Here is an 18,829-nt window from a genome sequence, read left to right on the forward strand (position 1 = left end):
CTGACGTAGCTATGTCTGTTACTTTTAATGTGAACAACCAACTGCAAGACACTTAAGAGAAGGTCTGACCCATGCAACTTTATCTATAAACACCGTAAGAGCTGTGATTGGTCCGCTTGATAGCATAGCATATCCGGCAGATTCGCAGCCAGATTTGAATTGAGTTGAAGGAACAAAAACGGACGACATCTTTATTTTCTTCGTTGCCGTTCTTTATGTACAAGTCATTGCTCTTCAGAATCTATCAGTTCCAGCTCCAACACGATCCGCTGACTAACTTTCGTCATTGTTTAGGAAGTAAGCAGAGGCCAGAGAATTTGTAAATAAGCTGACAGGAAACCGGAAGACACTCAACGCTAGCATAGAAGCTCTAACGCCACTAGCGTTTCGGCTGTGTATTTGTAGCACGACTCACGCACAACTATGAATGCTCGGTCCCCGCACATCTACGGCATAAATGTATATATTATATCACCTCCTCAGAAAAAGTATCAAATGTTAGGGTTATAGCAGCTATGGACCTCTCTGTCAGTCTATATTTTCTGCACTTAATAAAAAGGCACTCCCTGGTCTGATATTAGCACAACTTGTAGCTGGCTCTGTGTTTCACCTGAAACTTACAACTACTCTTTGATTCCTTCAGCAGGAGCTACAATTGCACCTTAAAGCACGTGAGTCAATCCACTGAAGAGTCTGCACAGTTTCTGCTCTGTTAAAAGAGGATCCTCTTGTCTTGCTTAAATAATGCTGGAACCTTGCTGTAATAAAAAGATTATATAAGACAATATGACACTTGCCCCGTGTGAGGGTCGAACTCACGACCTTCAGATTATGAGACTGACGCGGTGCCTACTGCGCCAACGAGGCCTATTTTTCTACAAAAATGGACAAAAACCTTGGGTAAAACAAATAGAAATTTGAAAGACTACTTGTCCGTCACATAGCCATCGTACTAAAAGTCAGAAAATGTTGGTGACATGTTTGTAGTCTAGAACATTGATCTCCAGTACTTTGTCCAAATAGTCCACATGTTATTTACAGATCCATTGGGTCAGGACAAGTGTTTCTGTCAAACCTTTCAATAGTCCGGAAAAAAAGTTACCAGGTGATGACATATCCACGCTTGTAAAGTCATTTCTAAAAAATTGTAGCTAGTAGTGGAAGTATGTAGTCTATGTAAAACTCAAAATTCCTTCCTAGTTAACTTTGAGTATTTTACCACAATAACGATAGTCCTCTTGAGGAACAAACAACTCACACCTGGGGCAGGGTGGGGCTTAAAGCCTAGCTGGCCGCCACAAACAACATCCCCAATACGAAAGTGATTTAGACCTGACGGGCCCAGGCTTTTGATCCTATGAGATTCTTAGACATACCTTCATACCCATACCCTGTAAACAGAAAGCAGTGTGGTTACTTTATGTTGCTTATTGATGAACGGTTCTTACTTGCAGTTTGTGATCTCAATTTCAAGTCAAACTCGTTGCCACATAAAAGATTTAGATTTCAAAGGATAGAATGGAATACTTTACTATCTTTTCATTTTCTAGTACACAAAGACACTAATTCCAGAAGGAAATGACGACCATGAGTCTCAACCTAGGAGATACAAGTATTTTGGCCAAAGTTATTCTACTGCATTAGCCGGGAATCGAACCCGGGCCTCCCGCGTGGCAGGCGAGAATTCTACCACTGAACCACCAATGCATATATTTATGCAAATTTCACCTTCTTCGACGAGGTCCACTTAAGATGCCAGTATACTGTGCCTGGAAAGTTTGTCTGCTATTTTTTCGACTGCCGGTAGAAAGAGAGGTACTGACACCTGCCTCATGGCGTGACCAGCCTATTGTTCAATGGTATGAAGGAGCAGGGTTTGTATCTTTCTCTCAAGCCTGACGTAGCTATGTCTGTTACTTTTAATGTGAACAACCAACTGCAAGACACTTAAGAGAAGGTCTGACCCATGCAACTTTATCTATAAACACCGTAAGAGCTGTGATTGGTCCGCTTGATAGCATAGCATATCCGGCAGATTCGCAGCCAGATTTGAATTGAGTTGAAGGAACAAAAACGGACGACATCTTTATTTTCTTCGTTGCCGTTCTTTATGTACAAGTCATTGCTCTTCAGAATCTATCAGTTCCAGCTCCAACACGATCCGCTGACTAACTTTCGTCATTGTTTAGGAAGTAAGCAGAGGCCAGAGAATTTGTAAATAAGCTGACAGGAAACCGGAAGACACTCAACGCTAGCATAGAAGCTCTAACGCCACTAGCGTTTCGGCTGTGTATTTGTAGCACGACTCACGCACAACTATGAATGCTCGGTCCCCGCACATCTACGGCATAAATGTATATATTATATCACCTCCTCAGAAAAAGTATCAAATGTTAGGGTTATAGCAGCTATGGACCTCTCTGTCAGTCTATATTTTCTGCACTTAATAAAAAGGCACTCCCTGGTCTGATATTAGCACAACTTGTAGCTGGCTCTGTGTTTCACCTGAAACTTACAACTACTCTTTGATTCCTTCAGCAGGAGCTACAATTGCACCTTAAAGCACGTGAGTCAATCCACTGAAGAGTCTGCACAGTTTCTGCTCTGTTAAAAGAGGATCCTCTTGTCTTGCTTAAATAATGCTGGAACCTTGCTGTAATAAAAAGATTATATAAGACAATATGACACTTGCCCCGTGTGAGGGTCGAACTCACGACCTTCAGATTATGAGACTGACGCGCTGCCTACTGCGCCAACGAGGCCTATTTTTCTACAAAAATGGACAAAAACCTTGGGTAAAACAAATTGAAATTTGAAAGACTACTTGTCCGTCACATAGCCATCGTACTAAAAGTCAGAAAATGTTGGTGACATGTTTGTAGTCTAGAACATTGATCTCCAGTACTTTGTCCAAATAGTCCACATGTTATTTACAGATCCATTGGGTCAGGACAAGTGTTTCTGTCAAACCTTTCAATAGTCCGGAAAAAAAGTTACCAGGTGATGACATATCCACGCTTGTAAAGTCATTTCTAAAAAATTGTAGCTAGTAGTGGAAGTATGTAGTCTATGTAAAACTCAAAATTCCTTCCTAGTTAACTTTGAGTATTTTACCACAATAACGATAGTCCTCTTGATGAACAAACAACTCACACCTGGGGAACGGTGGGGCTTAAAGCCTAGCTGGCCGCCACAAACAACATCCCCAATACGAAAGTGATTTAGACCTGACGGGCCCAGGCTTTTGATCCTATGAGATTCTTAGACATACCTTCATACCCATACCCTGTAAACAGAAAGCAGTGTGGTTACTTTATGTTGCTTATTGATGAACGGTTCTTACTTGCAGTTTGTGATCTCAATTTCAAGTCAAACTCGTTGCCACATAAAAGATTTAGATTTCAAAGGATAGAATGGAATACTTTACTATCTTTTCATTTTCTAGTACACAAAGACACTAATTCCAGAAGGAAATGACGACCATGAGTCTCAACCTAGGAGATACAAGTATTTTGGCCAAAGTTATTCTACTGCATTAGCCGGGAATCGAACCCGGGCCTCCCGCGTGGCAGGCGAGAATTCTACCACTGAACCACCAATGCATATATTTATGCAAATTTCACCTTCTTCGACGAGGTCCACTTAAGATGCCAGTATACTGTGCCTGGAAAGTTTGTCTGCTATTTTTTCGACTGCCGGTAGAAAGAGAGGTACTGACACCTGCCTCATGGCGTGACCAGCCTATTGTTCAATGGTATGAAGGAGCAGGGTTTGTATCTTTCTCTCAAGCCTGACGTAGCTATGTCTGTTACTTTTAATGTGAACAACCAACTTCAAGACACTTAAGAGAAGGTCTGACCCATGCAACTTTATCTATAAACACCGTAAGAGCTGTGATTGGTCCGCTTGATAGCATAGCATATCCGGCGGATTCGCAGCCAGATTTGAATTGAGTTGAAGGAACAAAAACGGACGACATCTTTATTTTCTTCGTTGCCGTTCTTTATGTACAAGTCATTGCTCTTCAGAATCTATCAGTTCCAGCTCCAACACGATCCGCTGACTAACTTTCGTCATTGTTTAGGAAGTAAGCAGAGGCCAGAGAATTTGTAAATAAGCTGACAGGAAACCGGAAGACACTCAACGCTAGCATAGAAGCTCTAACCCCACTAGCGTTTCGGCTGTGTATTTGTAGCACGACTCACGCACAACTATGAATGCTCGGTCCCCGCACATCTACGGCATAAATGTATATATTATATCACCTCCTCAGAAAAAGTATCAAATGTTAGGGTTATAGCAGCTATGGACCTCTCTGTCAGTCTATATTTTCTGCACTTAATAAAAAGGCACTCCCTGGTCTGATATTAGCACAACTTGTAGCTGGCTCTGTGTTTCACCTGAAACGTACAACTACTCTTTGATTCCTTCAGCAGGAGCTACAATTGCACCTTAAAGCATGTGAGTCAATCCACTGAAGAGTCTGCACAGTTTCTGCTCTGTTAAAAGAGGATCCTCTTGTCTTGCTTAAATAATGCTGGAACCTTGCTGTAATAAAAAGATTATATAAGACAATATGACACTTGCCCCGTGTGAGGGTCGAACTCACGACCTTCAGATTATGAGACTGACGCGCTGCCTACTGCGCCAACGAGGCCTATTTTTCTACAAAAATGGACAAAAACCTTGGGTAAAACAAATAGAAATTTGAAAGACTACTTGTCCGTCACATAGCCATCGTACTAAAAGTCAGAAAATGTTGGTGACATGTTTGTAGTCTAGAACATTGATCTCCAGTACTTTGTCCAAATAGTCCACATGTTATTTACAGATCCATTGGGTCAGGACAAGTGTTTCTGTCAAACCTTTCAATAGTCCGGAAAAAAAGTTACCAGGTGATGACATATCCACGCTTGTAAAGTCATTTCTAAAAAATTGTAGCTAGTAGTGAAAGTATGTAGTCTATGTAAAACTCAAAATTCCTTCCTAGTTAACTTTGAGTATTTTACCACAATAACGATAGTCCTCTTGAGGAACAAACAACTCACACCTGGGGCAGGGTGGGGCTTAAAGCCTAGCTGGCCGCCACAAACAACATCCCCAATACGAAAGTGATTTAGACCTGACGGGCCCAGGCTTTTGATCCTATGAGATTCTTAGACATACCTTCATACCCATACCCTGTAAACAGAAAGCAGTGTGGTTACTTTATGTTGCTTATTGATGAACGGTTCTTACTTGCAGTTTGTGATCTCAATTTCAAGTCAAACTCGTTGCCACATAAAAGATTTAGATTTCAAAGGATAGAATGGAATACTTTACTATCTTTTCATTTTCTAGTAGACAAAGACACTAATTCCAGAAGGAAATGACGACCATGAGTCTCAACCTGCGAGATACAAGTATTTTGGCCAAAGTTATTCTACTGCATTAGCCGGGAATCGAACCCGGGCCTCCCGCGTGGCAGGCGAGAATTCTACCACTGAACCACCAATGCATATATTTATGCAAATTTCACCTTCCTTCTTCTTCGACGAGGTCCACTTAAGGTGCCAGTATACTGTGCCTGGAAAGTTTGTCTGCTATTTTTTCGACTGCCGGTAGAAAGAGAGGTACTGACACCTGCCTCATGGCGTGACCAGCCTATTGTTCAATGGTATGAAGGAGCAGGGTTTGTATCTTTCTCTCAAGCCTGACGTAGCTATGTCTGTTACTTTTAATGTGAACAACCAACTTCAAGACACTTAAGAGAAGGTCTGACCCATGCAACTTTATCTATAAACACCGTAAGAGCTGTGATTGGTCCGCTTGATAGCATAGCATATCCGGCGGATTCGCAGCCAGATTTGAATTGAGTTGAAGGAACAAAAACGGACGACATCTTTATTTTCTTCGTTGCCGTTCTTTATGTACAAGTCATTGCTCTTCAGAATCTATCAGTTCCAGCTCCAACACGATCCGCTGACTAACTTTCGTCATTGTTTAGGAAGTAAGCAGAGGCCAGAGAATTTGTAAATAAGCTGACAGGAAACCGGAAGACACTCAACGCTAGCATAGAAGCTCTAACGCCACTAGCGTTTCGGCTGTGTATTTGTAGCACGACTCACGCACAACTATGAATGCTCGGTCCCCGCACATCTACGGCATAAATGTATATATTATATCACCTCCTCAGAAAAAGTATCAAATGTTAGGGTTATAGCAGCTATGGACCTCTCTGTCAGTCTATATTTTCTGCACTTAATAAAAAGGCACTCCCTGGTCTGATATTAACACAACTTGTAGCTGGCTCTGTGTTTCACCTGAAACGTACAACTACTCTTTGATTCCTTCAGCAGGAGCTACAATTGCACCTTAAAGCACGTGAGTCAATCCACTGAAGAGTCTGCACAGTTTCTGCTCTGTTAAAAGAGGATCCTCTTGTCTTGCTTAAATAATGCTGGAACCTTGCTGTAATAAAAAGATTATATAAGACAATATGACACTTGCCCCGTGTGAGGGTTGAACTCACGACCTTCAGATTATGAGACTGACGCGCTGCCTACTGCGCCAACGAGGCCTATTTTTCTACAAAAATGGACAAAAACCTTGGGTAAAACAAATAGAAATTTGAAAGACTACTTGTCCGTCACATAGCCATCGTACTAAAAGTCAGAAAATGTTGGTGACATGTTTGTAGTCTAGAACATTGATCTCCAGTACTTTGTCCAAATAGTCCACATGTTATTTACAGATCCATTGGGTCAGGACAAGTGTTTCTGTCAAACCTTTCAATAGTCCGGAAAAAAAGTTACCAGGTGATGACATATCCACGCTTGTAAAGTCATTTCTAAAAAATTGTAGCTAGTAGTGGAAGTATGTAGTCTATGTAAAACTCAAAATTCCTTCCTAGTTAACTTTGAGTATTTTACCACAATAACGATAGTCCTCTTGATGAACAACCAACTCACACCTGGGGAACGGTGGGGCTTAAAGCCTAGCTGGCCGCCACAAACAACATCCCCAATACGAAAGTGATTTAGACCTGACGGGCCCAGGCTTTTGATCCTATGAGATTCTTAGACATACCTTCATACCCATACCCTGTAAACAGAAAGCAGTGTGGTTACTTTATGTTGCTTATTGATGAACGGTTCTTACTTGCAGTTTGTGATCTCAATTTCAAGTCAAACTCGTTGCCACATAAAAGATTTAGATTTCAAAGGATAGAATGGAATACTTTACTATCTTTTCATTTTCTAGTACACAAAGACACTAATTCCAGAAGGAAATGACGACCATGAGTCTCAACCTAGGAGATACAAGTATTTTGGCCAAAGTTATTCTACTGCATTAGCCGGGAATCGAACCCGGGCCTCCCGCGTGGCAGGCGAGAATTCTACCACTGAACCACCAATGCATATATTTATGCAAATTTCACCTTCTTCGACGAGGTCCACTTAAGATGCCAGTATACTGTGCCTGGAAAGTTTGTCTGCTATTTTTTCGACTGCCGGTAGAAAGAGAGGTACTGACACCTGCCTCATGGCGTGACCAGCCTATTGTTCAATGGTATGAAGGAGCAGGGTTTGTATCTTTCTCTCAAGCCTGACGTAGCTATGTCTGTTACTTTTAATGTGAACAACCAACTGCAAGACACTTAAGAGAAGGTCTGACCCATGCAACTTTATCTATAAACACCGTAAGAGCTGTGATTGGTCCGCTTGATAGCATAGCATATCCGGCAGATTCGCAGCCAGATTTGAATTGAGTTGAAGGAACAAAAACGGACGACATCTTTATTTTCTTCGTTGCCGTTCTTTATGTACAAGTCATTGCTCTTCAGAATCTATCAGTTCCAGCTCCAACACGATCCGCTGACTAACTTTCGTCATTGTTTAGGAAGTAAGCAGAGGCCAGAGAATTTGTAAATAAGCTGACAGGAAACCGGAAGACACTCAACGCTAGCATAGAAGCTCTAACGCCACTAGCGTTTCGGCTGTGTATTTGTAGCACGACTCACGCACAACTATGAATGCTCGGTCCCCGCACATCTACGGCATAAATGTATATATTATATCACCTCCTCAGAAAAAGTATCAAATGTTAGGGTTATAGCAGCTATGGACCTCTCTGTCAGTCTATATTTTCTGCACTTAATAAAAAGGCACTCCCTGGTCTGATATTAGCACAACTTGTAGCTGGCTCTGTGTTTCACCTGAAACTTACAACTACTCTTTGATTCCTTCAGCAGGAGCTACAATTGCACCTTAAAGCACGTGAGTCAATCCACTGAAGAGTCTGCACAGTTTCTGCTCTGTTAAAAGAGGATCCTCTTGTCTTGCTTAAATAATGCTGGAACCTTGCTGTAATAAAAAGATTATATAAGACAATATGACACTTGCCCCGTGTGAGGGTCGAACTCACGACCTTCAGATTATGAGACTGACGCGCTGCCTACTGCGCCAACGAGGCCTATTTTTCTACAAAAATGGACAAAAACCTTGGGTAAAACAAATAGAAATTTGAAAGACTACTTGTCCGTCACATAGCCATCGTACTAAAAGTCAGAAAATGTTGGTGACATGTTTGTAGTCTAGAACATTGATCTCCAGTACTTTGTCCAAATAGTCCACATGTTATTTACAGATCCATTGGGTCAGGACAAGTGTTTCTGTCAAACCTTTCAATAGTCCGGAAAAAAAGTTACCAGGTGATGACATATCCACGCTTGTAAAGTCATTTCTAAAAAATTGTAGCTAGTAGTGGAAGTATGTAGTCTATGTAAAACTCAAAATTCCTTCCTAGTTAACTTTGAGTATTTTACCACAATAACGATAGTCCTCTTGAGGAACAAACAACTCACACCTGGGGCAGGGTGGGGCTTAAAGCCTAGCTGGCCGCCACAAACAACATCCCCAATACGAAAGTGATTTAGACCTGACGGGCCCAGGCTTTTGATCCTATGAGATTCTTAGACATACCTTCATACCCATACCCTGTAAACAGAAAGCAGTGTGGTTACTTTATGTTGCTTATTGATGAACGGTTCTTACTTGCAGTTTGTGATCTCAATTTCAAGTCAAACTCGTTGCCACATAAAAGATTTAGATTTCAAAGGATAGAATGGAATACTTTACTATCTTTTCATTTTCTAGTACACAAAGACACTAATTCCAGAAGGAAATGACGACCATGAGTCTCAACCTAGGAGATACAAGTATTTTGGCCAAAGTTATTCTACTGCATTAGCCGGGAATCGAACCCGGGCCTCCCGCGTGGCAGGCGAGAATTCTACCACTGAACCACCAATGCATATATTTATGCAAATTTCACCTTCTTCGACGAGGTCCACTTAAGATGCCAGTATACTGTGCCTGGAAAGTTTGTCTGCTATTTTTTCGACTGCCGGTAGAAAGAGAGGTACTGACACCTGCCTCATGGCGTGACCAGCCTATTGTTCAATGGTATGAAGGAGCAGGGTTTGTATCTTTCTCTCAAGCCTGACGTAGCTATGTCTGTTACTTTTAATGTGAACAACCAACTGCAAGACACTTAAGAGAAGGTCTGACCCATGCAACTTTATCTATAAACACCGTAAGAGCTGTGATTGGTCCGCTTGATAGCATAGCATATCCGGCAGATTCGCAGCCAGATTTGAATTGAGTTGAAGGAACAAAAACGGACGACATCTTTATTTTCTTCGTTGCCGTTCTTTATGTACAAGTCATTGCTCTTCAGAATCTATCAGTTCCAGCTCCAACACGATCCGCTGACTAACTTTCGTCATTGTTTAGGAAGTAAGCAGAGGCCAGAGAATTTGTAAATAAGCTGACAGGAAACCGGAAGACACTCAACGCTAGCATAGAAGCTCTAACGCCACTAGCGTTTCGGCTGTGTATTTGTAGCACGACTCACGCACAACTATGAATGCTCGGTCCCCGCACATCTACGGCATAAATGTATATATTATATCACCTCCTCAGAAAAAGTATCAAATGTTAGGGTTATAGCAGCTATGGACCTCTCTGTCAGTCTATATTTTCTGCACTTAATAAAAAGGCACTCCCTGGTCTGATATTAGCACAACTTGTAGCTGGCTCTGTGTTTCACCTGAAACTTACAACTACTCTTTGATTCCTTCAGCAGGAGCTACAATTGCACCTTAAAGCACGTGAGTCAATCCACTGAAGAGTCTGCACAGTTTCTGCTCTGTTAAAAGAGGATCCTCTTGTCTTGCTTAAATAATGCTGGAACCTTGCTGTAATAAAAAGATTATATAAGACAATATGACACTTGCCCCGTGTGAGGGTCGAACTCACGACCTTCAGATTATGAGACTGACGCGCTGCCTACTGCGCCAACGAGGCCTATTTTTCTACAAAAATGGACAAAAACCTTGGGTAAAACAAATTGAAATTTGAAAGACTACTTGTCCGTCACATAGCCATCGTACTAAAAGTCAGAAAATGTTGGTGACATGTTTGTAGTCTAGAACATTGATCTCCAGTACTTTGTCCAAATAGTCCACATGTTATTTACAGATCCATTGGGTCAGGACAAGTGTTTCTGTCAAACCTTTCAATAGTCCGGAAAAAAAGTTACCAGGTGATGACATATCCACGCTTGTAAAGTCATTTCTAAAAAATTGTAGCTAGTAGTGGAAGTATGTAGTCTATGTAAAACTCAAAATTCCTTCCTAGTTAACTTTGAGTATTTTACCACAATAACGATAGTCCTCTTGATGAACAAACAACTCACACCTGGGGAACGGTGGGGCTTAAAGCCTAGCTGGCCGCCACAAACAACATCCCCAATACGAAAGTGATTTAGACCTGACGGGCCCAGGCTTTTGATCCTATGAGATTCTTAGACATACCTTCATACCCATACCCTGTAAACAGAAAGCAGTGTGGTTACTTTATGTTGCTTATTGATGAACGGTTCTTACTTGCAGTTTGTGATCTCAATTTCAAGTCAAACTCGTTGCCACATAAAAGATTTAGATTTCAAAGGATAGAATGGAATACTTTACTATCTTTTCATTTTCTAGTACACAAAGACACTAATTCCAGAAGGAAATGACGACCATGAGTCTCAACCTAGGAGATACAAGTATTTTGGCCAAAGTTATTCTACTGCATTAGCCGGGAATCGAACCCGGGCCTCCCGCGTGGCAGGCGAGAATTCTACCACTGAACCACCAATGCATATATTTATGCAAATTTCACCTTCTTCGACGAGGTCCACTTAAGATGCCAGTATACTGTGCCTGGAAAGTTTGTCTGCTATTTTTTCGACTGCCGGTAGAAAGAGAGGTACTGACACCTGCCTCATGGCGTGACCAGCCTATTGTTCAATGGTATGAAGGAGCAGGGTTTGTATCTTTCTCTCAAGCCTGACGTAGCTATGTCTGTTACTTTTAATGTGAACAACCAACTTCAAGACACTTAAGAGAAGGTCTGACCCATGCAACTTTATCTATAAACACCGTAAGAGCTGTGATTGGTCCGCTTGATAGCATAGCATATCCGGCGGATTCGCAGCCAGATTTGAATTGAGTTGAAGGAACAAAAACGGACGACATCTTTATTTTCTTCGTTGCCGTTCTTTATGTACAAGTCATTGCTCTTCAGAATCTATCAGTTCCAGCTCCAACACGATCCGCTGACTAACTTTCGTCATTGTTTAGGAAGTAAGCAGAGGCCAGAGAATTTGTAAATAAGCTGACAGGAAACCGGAAGACACTCAACGCTAGCATAGAAGCTCTAACGCCACTAGCGTTTCGGCTGTGTATTTGTAGCACGACTCACGCACAACTATGAATGCTCGGTCCCCGCACATCTACGGCATAAATGTATATATTATATCACCTCCTCAGAAAAAGTATCAAATGTTAGGGTTATAGCAGCTATGGACCTCTCTGTCAGTCTATATTTTCTGCACTTAATAAAAAGGCACTCCCTGGTCTGATATTAGCACAACTTGTAGCTGGCTCTGTGTTTCACCTGAAACTTACAACTACTCTTTGATTCCTTCAGCAGGAGCTACAATTGCACCTTAAAGCACGTGAGTCAATCCACTGAAGAGTCTGCACAGTTTCTGCTCTGTTAAAAGAGGATCCTCTTGTCTTGCTTAAATAATGCTGGAACCTTGCTGTAATAAAAAGATTATATAAGACAATATGACACTTGCCCCGTGTGAGGGTCGAACTCACGACCTTCAGATTATGAGACTGACGCGGTGCCTACTGCGCCAACGAGGCCTATTTTTCTACAAAAATGGACAAAAACCTTGGGTAAAACAAATAGAAATTTGAAAGACTACTTGTCCGTCACATAGCCATCGTACTAAAAGTCAGAAAATGTTGGTGACATGTTTGTAGTCTAGAACATTGATCTCCAGTACTTTGTCCAAATAGTCCACATGTTATTTACAGATCCATTGGGTCAGGACAAGTGTTTCTGTCAAACCTTTCAATAGTCCGGAAAAAAAGTTACCAGGTGATGACATATCCACGCTTGTAAAGTCATTTCTAAAAAATTGTAGCTAGTAGTGGAAGTATGTAGTCTATGTAAAACTCAAAATTCCTTCCTAGTTAACTTTGAGTATTTTACCACAATAACGATAGTCCTCTTGAGGAACAAACAACTCACACCTGGGGCAGGGTGGGGCTTAAAGCCTAGCTGGCCGCCACAAACAACATCCCCAATACGAAAGTGATTTAGACCTGACGGGCCCAGGCTTTTGATCCTATGAGATTCTTAGACATACCTTCATACCCATACCCTGTAAACAGAAAGCAGTGTGGTTACTTTATGTTGCTTATTGATGAACGGTTCTTACTTGCAGTTTGTGATCTCAATTTCAAGTCAAACTCGTTGCCACATAAAAGATTTAGATTTCAAAGGATAGAATGGAATACTTTACTATCTTTTCATTTTCTAGTAGACAAAGACACTAATTCCAGAAGGAAATGACGACCATGAGTCTCAACCTGCGAGATACAAGTATTTTGGCCAAAGTTATTCTACTGCATTAGCCGGGAATCGAACCCGGGCCTCCCGCGTGGCAGGCGAGAATTCTACCACTGAACCACCAATGCATATATTTATGCAAATTTCACCTTCCTTCTTCTTCGACGAGGTCCACTTAAGGTGCCAGTATACTGTGCCTGGAAAGTTTGTCTGCTATTTTTTCGACTGCCGGTAGAAAGAGAGGTACTGACACCTGCCTCATGGCGTGACCAGCCTATTGTTCAATGGTATGAAGGAGCAGGGTTTGTATCTTTCTCTCAAGCCTGACGTAGCTATGTCTGTTACTTTTAATGTGAACAACCAACTGCAAGACACTTAAGAGAAGGTCTGACCCATGCAACTTTATCTATAAACACCGTAAGAGCTGTGATTGGTCCGCTTGATAGCATAGCATATCCGGCAGATTCGCAGCCAGATTTGAATTGAGTTGAAGGAACAAAAACGGACGACATCTTTATTTTCTTCGTTGCCGTTCTTTATGTACAAGTCATTGCTCTTCAGAATCTATCAGTTCCAGCTCCAACACGATCCGCTGACTAACTTTCGTCATTGTTTAGGAAGTAAGCAGAGGCCAGAGAATTTGTAAATAAGCTGACAGGAAACCGGAAGACACTCAACGCTAGCATAGAAGCTCTAACGCCACTAGCGTTTCGGCTGTGTATTTGTAGCACGACTCACGCACAACTATGAATGCTCGGTCCCCGCACATCTACGGCATAAATGTATATATTATATCACCTCCTCAGAAAAAGTATCAAATGTTAGGGTTATAGCAGCTATGGACCTCTCTGTCAGTCTATATTTTCTGCACTTAATAAAAAGGCACTCCCTGGTCTGATATTAGCACAACTTGTAGCTGGCTCTGTGTTTCACCTGAAACTTACAACTACTCTTTGATTCCTTCAGCAGGAGCTACAATTGCACCTTAAAGCACGTGAGTCAATCCACTGAAGAGTCTGCACAGTTTCTGCTCTGTTAAAAGAGGATCCTCTTGTCTTGCTTAAATAATGCTGGAACCTTGCTGTAATAAAAAGATTATATAAGACAATATGACACTTGCCCCGTGTGAGGGTCGAACTCACGACCTTCAGATTATGAGACTGACGCGCTGCCTACTGCGCCAACGAGGCCTATTTTTCTACAAAAATGGACAAAAACCTTGGGTAAAACAAATAGAAATTTGAAAGACTACTTGTCCGTCACATAGCCATCGTACTAAAAGTCAGAAAATGTTGGTGACATGTTTGTAGTCTAGAACATTGATCTCCAGTACTTTGTCCAAATAGTCCACATGTTATTTACAGATCCATTGGGTCAGGACAAGTGTTTCTGTCAAACCTTTCAATAGTCCGGAAAAAAAGTTACCAGGTGATGACATATCCACGCTTGTAAAGTCATTTCTAAAAAATTGTAGCTAGTAGTGGAAGTATGTAGTCTATGTAAAACTCAAAATTCCTTCCTAGTTAACTTTGAGTATTTTACCACAATAACGATAGTCCTCTTGATGAACAAACAACTCACACCTGGGGAACGGTGGGGCTTAAAGCCTAGCTGGCCGCCACAAACAACATCCCCAATACGAAAGTGATTTAGACCTGACGGGCCCAGGCTTTTGATCCTATGAGATTCTTAGACATACCTTCATACCCATACCCTGTAAACAGAAAGCAGTGTGGTTACTTTATGTTGCTTATTGATGAACGGTTCTTACTTGCAGTTTGTGATCTCAATTTCAAGTCAAACTCGTTGCCACATAAAAGATTTAGATTTCAAAGGATAGAATGGAATACTTTACTATCTTTTCATTTTCTAGTACACAAAGACACTAATTCCAGAAGGAAATGACGACCATGAGTCTCAACCTAGGAGATACAAGTATTTTGGCCAAAGTTATTCTACTGCATTAGCCGGGAATCGAACCCGGGCCTCCCGCGTGGCAGGCGAGAATTCTACCACTGAACCACCAATGCATATATTTATGCAAATTTCACCTTCTTCGACGAGGTCCACTTAAGATGCCAGTATACTGTGCCTGGAAAGTTTGTCTGCTATTTTTTCGACTGCCGGTAGAAAGAGAGGTACTGACACCTGCCTCATGGCGTGACCAGCCTATTGTTCAATGGTATGAAGGAGCAGGGTTTGTATCTTTCTCTCAAGCCTGACGTAGCTATGTCTGTTACTTTTAATGTGAACAACCAACTGCAAGACACTTAAGAGAAGGTCTGACCCATGCAACTTTATCTATAAACACCGTAAGAGCTGTGATTGGTCCGCTTGATAGCATAGCATATCCGGCAGATTCGCAGCCAGATTTGAATTGAGTTGAAGGAACAAAAACGGACGACATCTTTATTTTCTTCGTTGCCGTTCTTTATGTACAAGTCATTGCTCTTCAGAATCTATCAGTTCCAGCTCCAACACGATCCGCTGACTAACTTTCGTCATTGTTTAGGAAGTAAGCAGAGGCCAGAGAATTTGTAAATAAGCTGACAGGAAACCGGAAGACACTCAACGCTAGCATAGAAGCTCTAACGCCACTAGCGTTTCGGCTGTGTATTTGTAGCACGACTCACGCACAACTATGAATGCTCGGTCCCCGCACATCTACGGCATAAATGTATATATTATATCACCTCCTCAGAAAAAGTATCAAATGTTAGGGTTATAGCAGCTATGGACCTCTCTGTCAGTCTATATTTTCTGCACTTAATAAAAAGGCACTCCCTGGTCTGATATTAGCACAACTTGTAGCTGGCTCTGTGTTTCACCTGAAACTTACAACTACTCTTTGATTCCTTCAGCAGGAGCTACAATTGCACCTTAAAGCACGTGAGTCAATCCACTGAAGAGTCTGCACAGTTTCTGCTCTGTTAAAAGAGGATCCTCTTGTCTTGCTTAAATAATGCTGGAACCTTGCTGTAATAAAAAGATTATATAAGACAATATGACACTTGCCCCGTGTGAGGGTCGAACTCACGACCTTCAGATTATGAGACTGACGCGGTGCCTACTGCGCCAACGAGGCCTATTTTTCTACAAAAATGGACAAAAACCTTGGGTAAAACAAATAGAAATTTGAAAGACTACTTGTCCGTCACATAGCCATCGTACTAAAAGTCAGAAAATGTTGGTGACATGTTTGTAGTCTAGAACATTGATCTCCAGTACTTTGTCCAAATAGTCCACATGTTATTTACAGATCCATTGGGTCAGGACAAGTGTTTCTGTCAAACCTTTCAATAGTCCGGAAAAAAAGTTACCAGGTGATGACATATCCACGCTTGTAAAGTCATTTCTAAAAAATTGTAGCTAGTAGTGGAAGTATGTAGTCTATGTAAAACTCAAAATTCCTTCCTAGTTAACTTTGAGTATTTTACCACAATAACGATAGTCCTCTTGAGGAACAAACAACTCACACCTGGGGCAGGGTGGGGCTTAAAGCCTAGCTGGCCGCCACAAACAACATCCCCAATACGAAAGTGATTTAGACCTGACGGGCCCAGGCTTTTGATCCTATGAGATTCTTAGACATACCTTCATACCCATACCCTGTAAACAGAAAGCAGTGTGGTTACTTTATGTTGCTTATTGATGAACGGTTCTTACTTGCAGTTTGTGATCTCAATTTCAAGTCAAACTCGTTGCCACATAAAAGATTTAGATTTCAAAGGATAGAATGGAATACTTTACTATCTTTTCATTTTCTAGTAGACAAAGACACTAATTCCAGAAGGAAATGACGACCATGAGTCTCAACCTGCGAGATACAAGTATTTTGGCCAAAGTTATTCTACTGCATTAGCCGGGAATCGAACCCGGGCCTCCCGCGTGGCAGGCGAGAATTCTACCACTGAACCACCAATGCATATATTTATGCAAATTTCACCTTCCTTCTTCTTCGACGAGGTCCACTTAAGGTGCCAGTATACTGTGCCTGGAAAGTTTGTCTGCTATTTTTTCGACTGCCGGTAGAAAGAGAGGTACTGACACCTGCCTCATGGCGTGACCAGCCTATTGTTCAATGGTATGAAGGAGCAGGGTTTGTATCTTTCTCTCAAGCCTGACGTAGCTATGTCTGTTACTTTTAATGTGAACAACCAACTGCAAGACACTTAAGAGAAGGTCTGACCCATGCAACTTTATCTATAAACACCGTAAGAGCTGTGATTGGTCCGCTTGATAGCATAGCATATCCGGCAGATTCGCAGCCAGATTTGAATTGAGTTGAAGGAACAAAAACGGACGACATCTTTATTTTCTTCGTTGCCGTTCTTTATGTACAAGTCATTGCTCTTCAGAATCTATCAGTTCCAGCTCCAACACGATCCGCTGACTAACTTTCGTCATTGTTTAGGAAGTAAGCAGAGGCCAGAGAATTTGTAAATAAGCTGACAGGAAACCGGAAGACACTCAACGCTAGCATAGAAGCTCTAACGCCACTAGCGTTTCGGCTGTGTATTTGTAGCACGACTCACGCACAACTATGAATGCTCGGTCCCCGCACATCTACGGCATAAATGTATATATTATATCACCTCCTCAGAAAAAGTATCAAATGTTAGGGTTATAGCAGCTATGGACCTCTCTGTCAGTCTATATTTTCTGCACTTAATAAAAAGGCACTCCCTGGTCTGATATTAGCACAACTTGTAGCTGGCTCTGTGTTTCACCTGAAACTTACAACTACTCTTTGATTCCTTCAGCAGGAGCTACAATTGCACCTTAAAGCACGTGAGTCAATCCACTGAAGAGTCTGCACAGTTTCTGCTCTGTTAAAAGAGGATCCTCTTGTCTTGCTTAAATAATGCTGGAACCTTGCTGTAATAAAAAGATTATATAAGACAATATGACACTTGCCCCGTGTGAGGGTCGAACTCACGACCTTCAGATTATGAGACTGACGCGCTGCCTACTGCGCCAACGAGGCCTATTTTTCTACAAAAATGGACAAAAACCTTGGGTAAAACAAATTGAAATTTGAAAGACTACTTGTCCGTCACATAGCCATCGTACTAAAAGTCAGAAAATGTTGGTGACATGTTTGTAGTCTAGAACATTGATCTCCAGTACTTTGTCCAAATAGTCCACATGTTATTTACAGATCCATTGGGTCAGGACAAGTGTTTCTGTCAAACCTTTCAATAGTCCGGAAAAAAAGTTACCAGGTGATGACATATCCACGCTTGTAAAGTCATTTCTAAAAAATTGTAGCTAGTAGTGGAAGTATGTAGTCTATGTAAAACTCAAAATTCCTTCCTAGTTAACTTTGAGTATTTTACCACAATAACGATAGTCCTCTTGATGAACAAACAACTCACACCTGGGGAACGGTGGGGCTTAAAGCCTAGCTGGCCGCCACAAACAACATCCCCAATACGAAAGTGATTTAGACCTGACGGGCCCAGGCTTTTGATCCTATGAGATTCTTAGACATACCTTCATACCCATACCCTGTAAACAGAAAGCAGTGTGGTTACTTTATGTTGCTTATTGATGAACGGTTCTTACTTGCAGTTTGTGATCTCAATTTCAAGTCAAACTCGTTGCCACATAAAAGATTTAGATTTCAAAGGATAGAATGGAATACTTTACTATCTTTTCATTTTCTAGTACACAAAGACACTAATTCCAGAAGGAAATGACGACCATGAGTCTCAACCTAGGAGATACAAGTATTTTGGCCAAAGTTATTCTACTGCATTAGCCGGGAATCGAACCCGGGCCTCCCGCGTGGCAGGCGAGAATTCTACCACTGAACCACCAATGCATATATTTATGCAAATTTCACCTTCTTCGACGAGGTCCACTTAAGA

The 18,829-nt window shown here is 41.6% G+C and overlaps 20 non-coding genes across 20 annotated transcripts; all 20 read right to left on the reverse strand.

Annotated features, from left to right (window-relative positions):
* Positions 1–794: 794 nt before the first annotated feature.
* On the reverse strand, positions 795–867 carry trnam-cau (transfer RNA methionine (anticodon CAU)). The gene has a single exon. It is a non-coding gene; the product is annotated as a tRNA-Met (tRNA).
* A 769-nt stretch (positions 868–1,636) lies between these two features.
* On the reverse strand, positions 1,637–1,707 carry trnag-gcc (transfer RNA glycine (anticodon GCC)). Its single transcript has one exon. It is a non-coding gene; the product is annotated as a tRNA-Gly (tRNA).
* A 982-nt stretch (positions 1,708–2,689) lies between these two features.
* Positions 2,690–2,762, reverse strand: trnam-cau (transfer RNA methionine (anticodon CAU)). Its single transcript has one exon. It is a non-coding gene; the product is annotated as a tRNA-Met (tRNA).
* A 769-nt stretch (positions 2,763–3,531) lies between these two features.
* On the reverse strand, positions 3,532–3,602 carry trnag-gcc (transfer RNA glycine (anticodon GCC)). The gene has a single exon. It is a non-coding gene; the product is annotated as a tRNA-Gly (tRNA).
* A 982-nt stretch (positions 3,603–4,584) lies between these two features.
* trnam-cau (transfer RNA methionine (anticodon CAU)) lies at positions 4,585–4,657 on the reverse strand. Its single transcript has one exon. It is a non-coding gene; the product is annotated as a tRNA-Met (tRNA).
* Positions 4,658–5,426: 769 nt separating this feature from the next.
* On the reverse strand, positions 5,427–5,497 carry trnag-gcc (transfer RNA glycine (anticodon GCC)). Its single transcript has one exon. It is a non-coding gene; the product is annotated as a tRNA-Gly (tRNA).
* A 989-nt stretch (positions 5,498–6,486) lies between these two features.
* Positions 6,487–6,559, reverse strand: trnam-cau (transfer RNA methionine (anticodon CAU)). The gene has a single exon. It is a non-coding gene; the product is annotated as a tRNA-Met (tRNA).
* Positions 6,560–7,328: 769 nt separating this feature from the next.
* On the reverse strand, positions 7,329–7,399 carry trnag-gcc (transfer RNA glycine (anticodon GCC)). Its single transcript has one exon. It is a non-coding gene; the product is annotated as a tRNA-Gly (tRNA).
* Positions 7,400–8,381: 982 nt separating this feature from the next.
* On the reverse strand, positions 8,382–8,454 carry trnam-cau (transfer RNA methionine (anticodon CAU)). The gene has a single exon. It is a non-coding gene; the product is annotated as a tRNA-Met (tRNA).
* Positions 8,455–9,223: 769 nt separating this feature from the next.
* trnag-gcc (transfer RNA glycine (anticodon GCC)) lies at positions 9,224–9,294 on the reverse strand. Its single transcript has one exon. It is a non-coding gene; the product is annotated as a tRNA-Gly (tRNA).
* Positions 9,295–10,276: 982 nt separating this feature from the next.
* On the reverse strand, positions 10,277–10,349 carry trnam-cau (transfer RNA methionine (anticodon CAU)). The gene has a single exon. It is a non-coding gene; the product is annotated as a tRNA-Met (tRNA).
* A 769-nt stretch (positions 10,350–11,118) lies between these two features.
* On the reverse strand, positions 11,119–11,189 carry trnag-gcc (transfer RNA glycine (anticodon GCC)). Its single transcript has one exon. It is a non-coding gene; the product is annotated as a tRNA-Gly (tRNA).
* A 982-nt stretch (positions 11,190–12,171) lies between these two features.
* Positions 12,172–12,244, reverse strand: trnam-cau (transfer RNA methionine (anticodon CAU)). Its single transcript has one exon. It is a non-coding gene; the product is annotated as a tRNA-Met (tRNA).
* A 769-nt stretch (positions 12,245–13,013) lies between these two features.
* trnag-gcc (transfer RNA glycine (anticodon GCC)) lies at positions 13,014–13,084 on the reverse strand. Its single transcript has one exon. It is a non-coding gene; the product is annotated as a tRNA-Gly (tRNA).
* A 989-nt stretch (positions 13,085–14,073) lies between these two features.
* trnam-cau (transfer RNA methionine (anticodon CAU)) lies at positions 14,074–14,146 on the reverse strand. Its single transcript has one exon. It is a non-coding gene; the product is annotated as a tRNA-Met (tRNA).
* Positions 14,147–14,915: 769 nt separating this feature from the next.
* Positions 14,916–14,986, reverse strand: trnag-gcc (transfer RNA glycine (anticodon GCC)). Its single transcript has one exon. It is a non-coding gene; the product is annotated as a tRNA-Gly (tRNA).
* Positions 14,987–15,968: 982 nt separating this feature from the next.
* trnam-cau (transfer RNA methionine (anticodon CAU)) lies at positions 15,969–16,041 on the reverse strand. The gene has a single exon. It is a non-coding gene; the product is annotated as a tRNA-Met (tRNA).
* Positions 16,042–16,810: 769 nt separating this feature from the next.
* trnag-gcc (transfer RNA glycine (anticodon GCC)) lies at positions 16,811–16,881 on the reverse strand. Its single transcript has one exon. It is a non-coding gene; the product is annotated as a tRNA-Gly (tRNA).
* A 989-nt stretch (positions 16,882–17,870) lies between these two features.
* Positions 17,871–17,943, reverse strand: trnam-cau (transfer RNA methionine (anticodon CAU)). The gene has a single exon. It is a non-coding gene; the product is annotated as a tRNA-Met (tRNA).
* A 769-nt stretch (positions 17,944–18,712) lies between these two features.
* trnag-gcc (transfer RNA glycine (anticodon GCC)) lies at positions 18,713–18,783 on the reverse strand. The gene has a single exon. It is a non-coding gene; the product is annotated as a tRNA-Gly (tRNA).
* Positions 18,784–18,829: the final 46 nt, after the last annotated feature.

The sequence above is a fragment of the Pleuronectes platessa genome, chromosome 16 (assembly GCF_947347685.1).
Source record: "Pleuronectes platessa chromosome 16, fPlePla1.1, whole genome shotgun sequence".
Taxonomy (NCBI): domain Eukaryota; kingdom Metazoa; phylum Chordata; class Actinopteri; order Pleuronectiformes; family Pleuronectidae; genus Pleuronectes; species Pleuronectes platessa.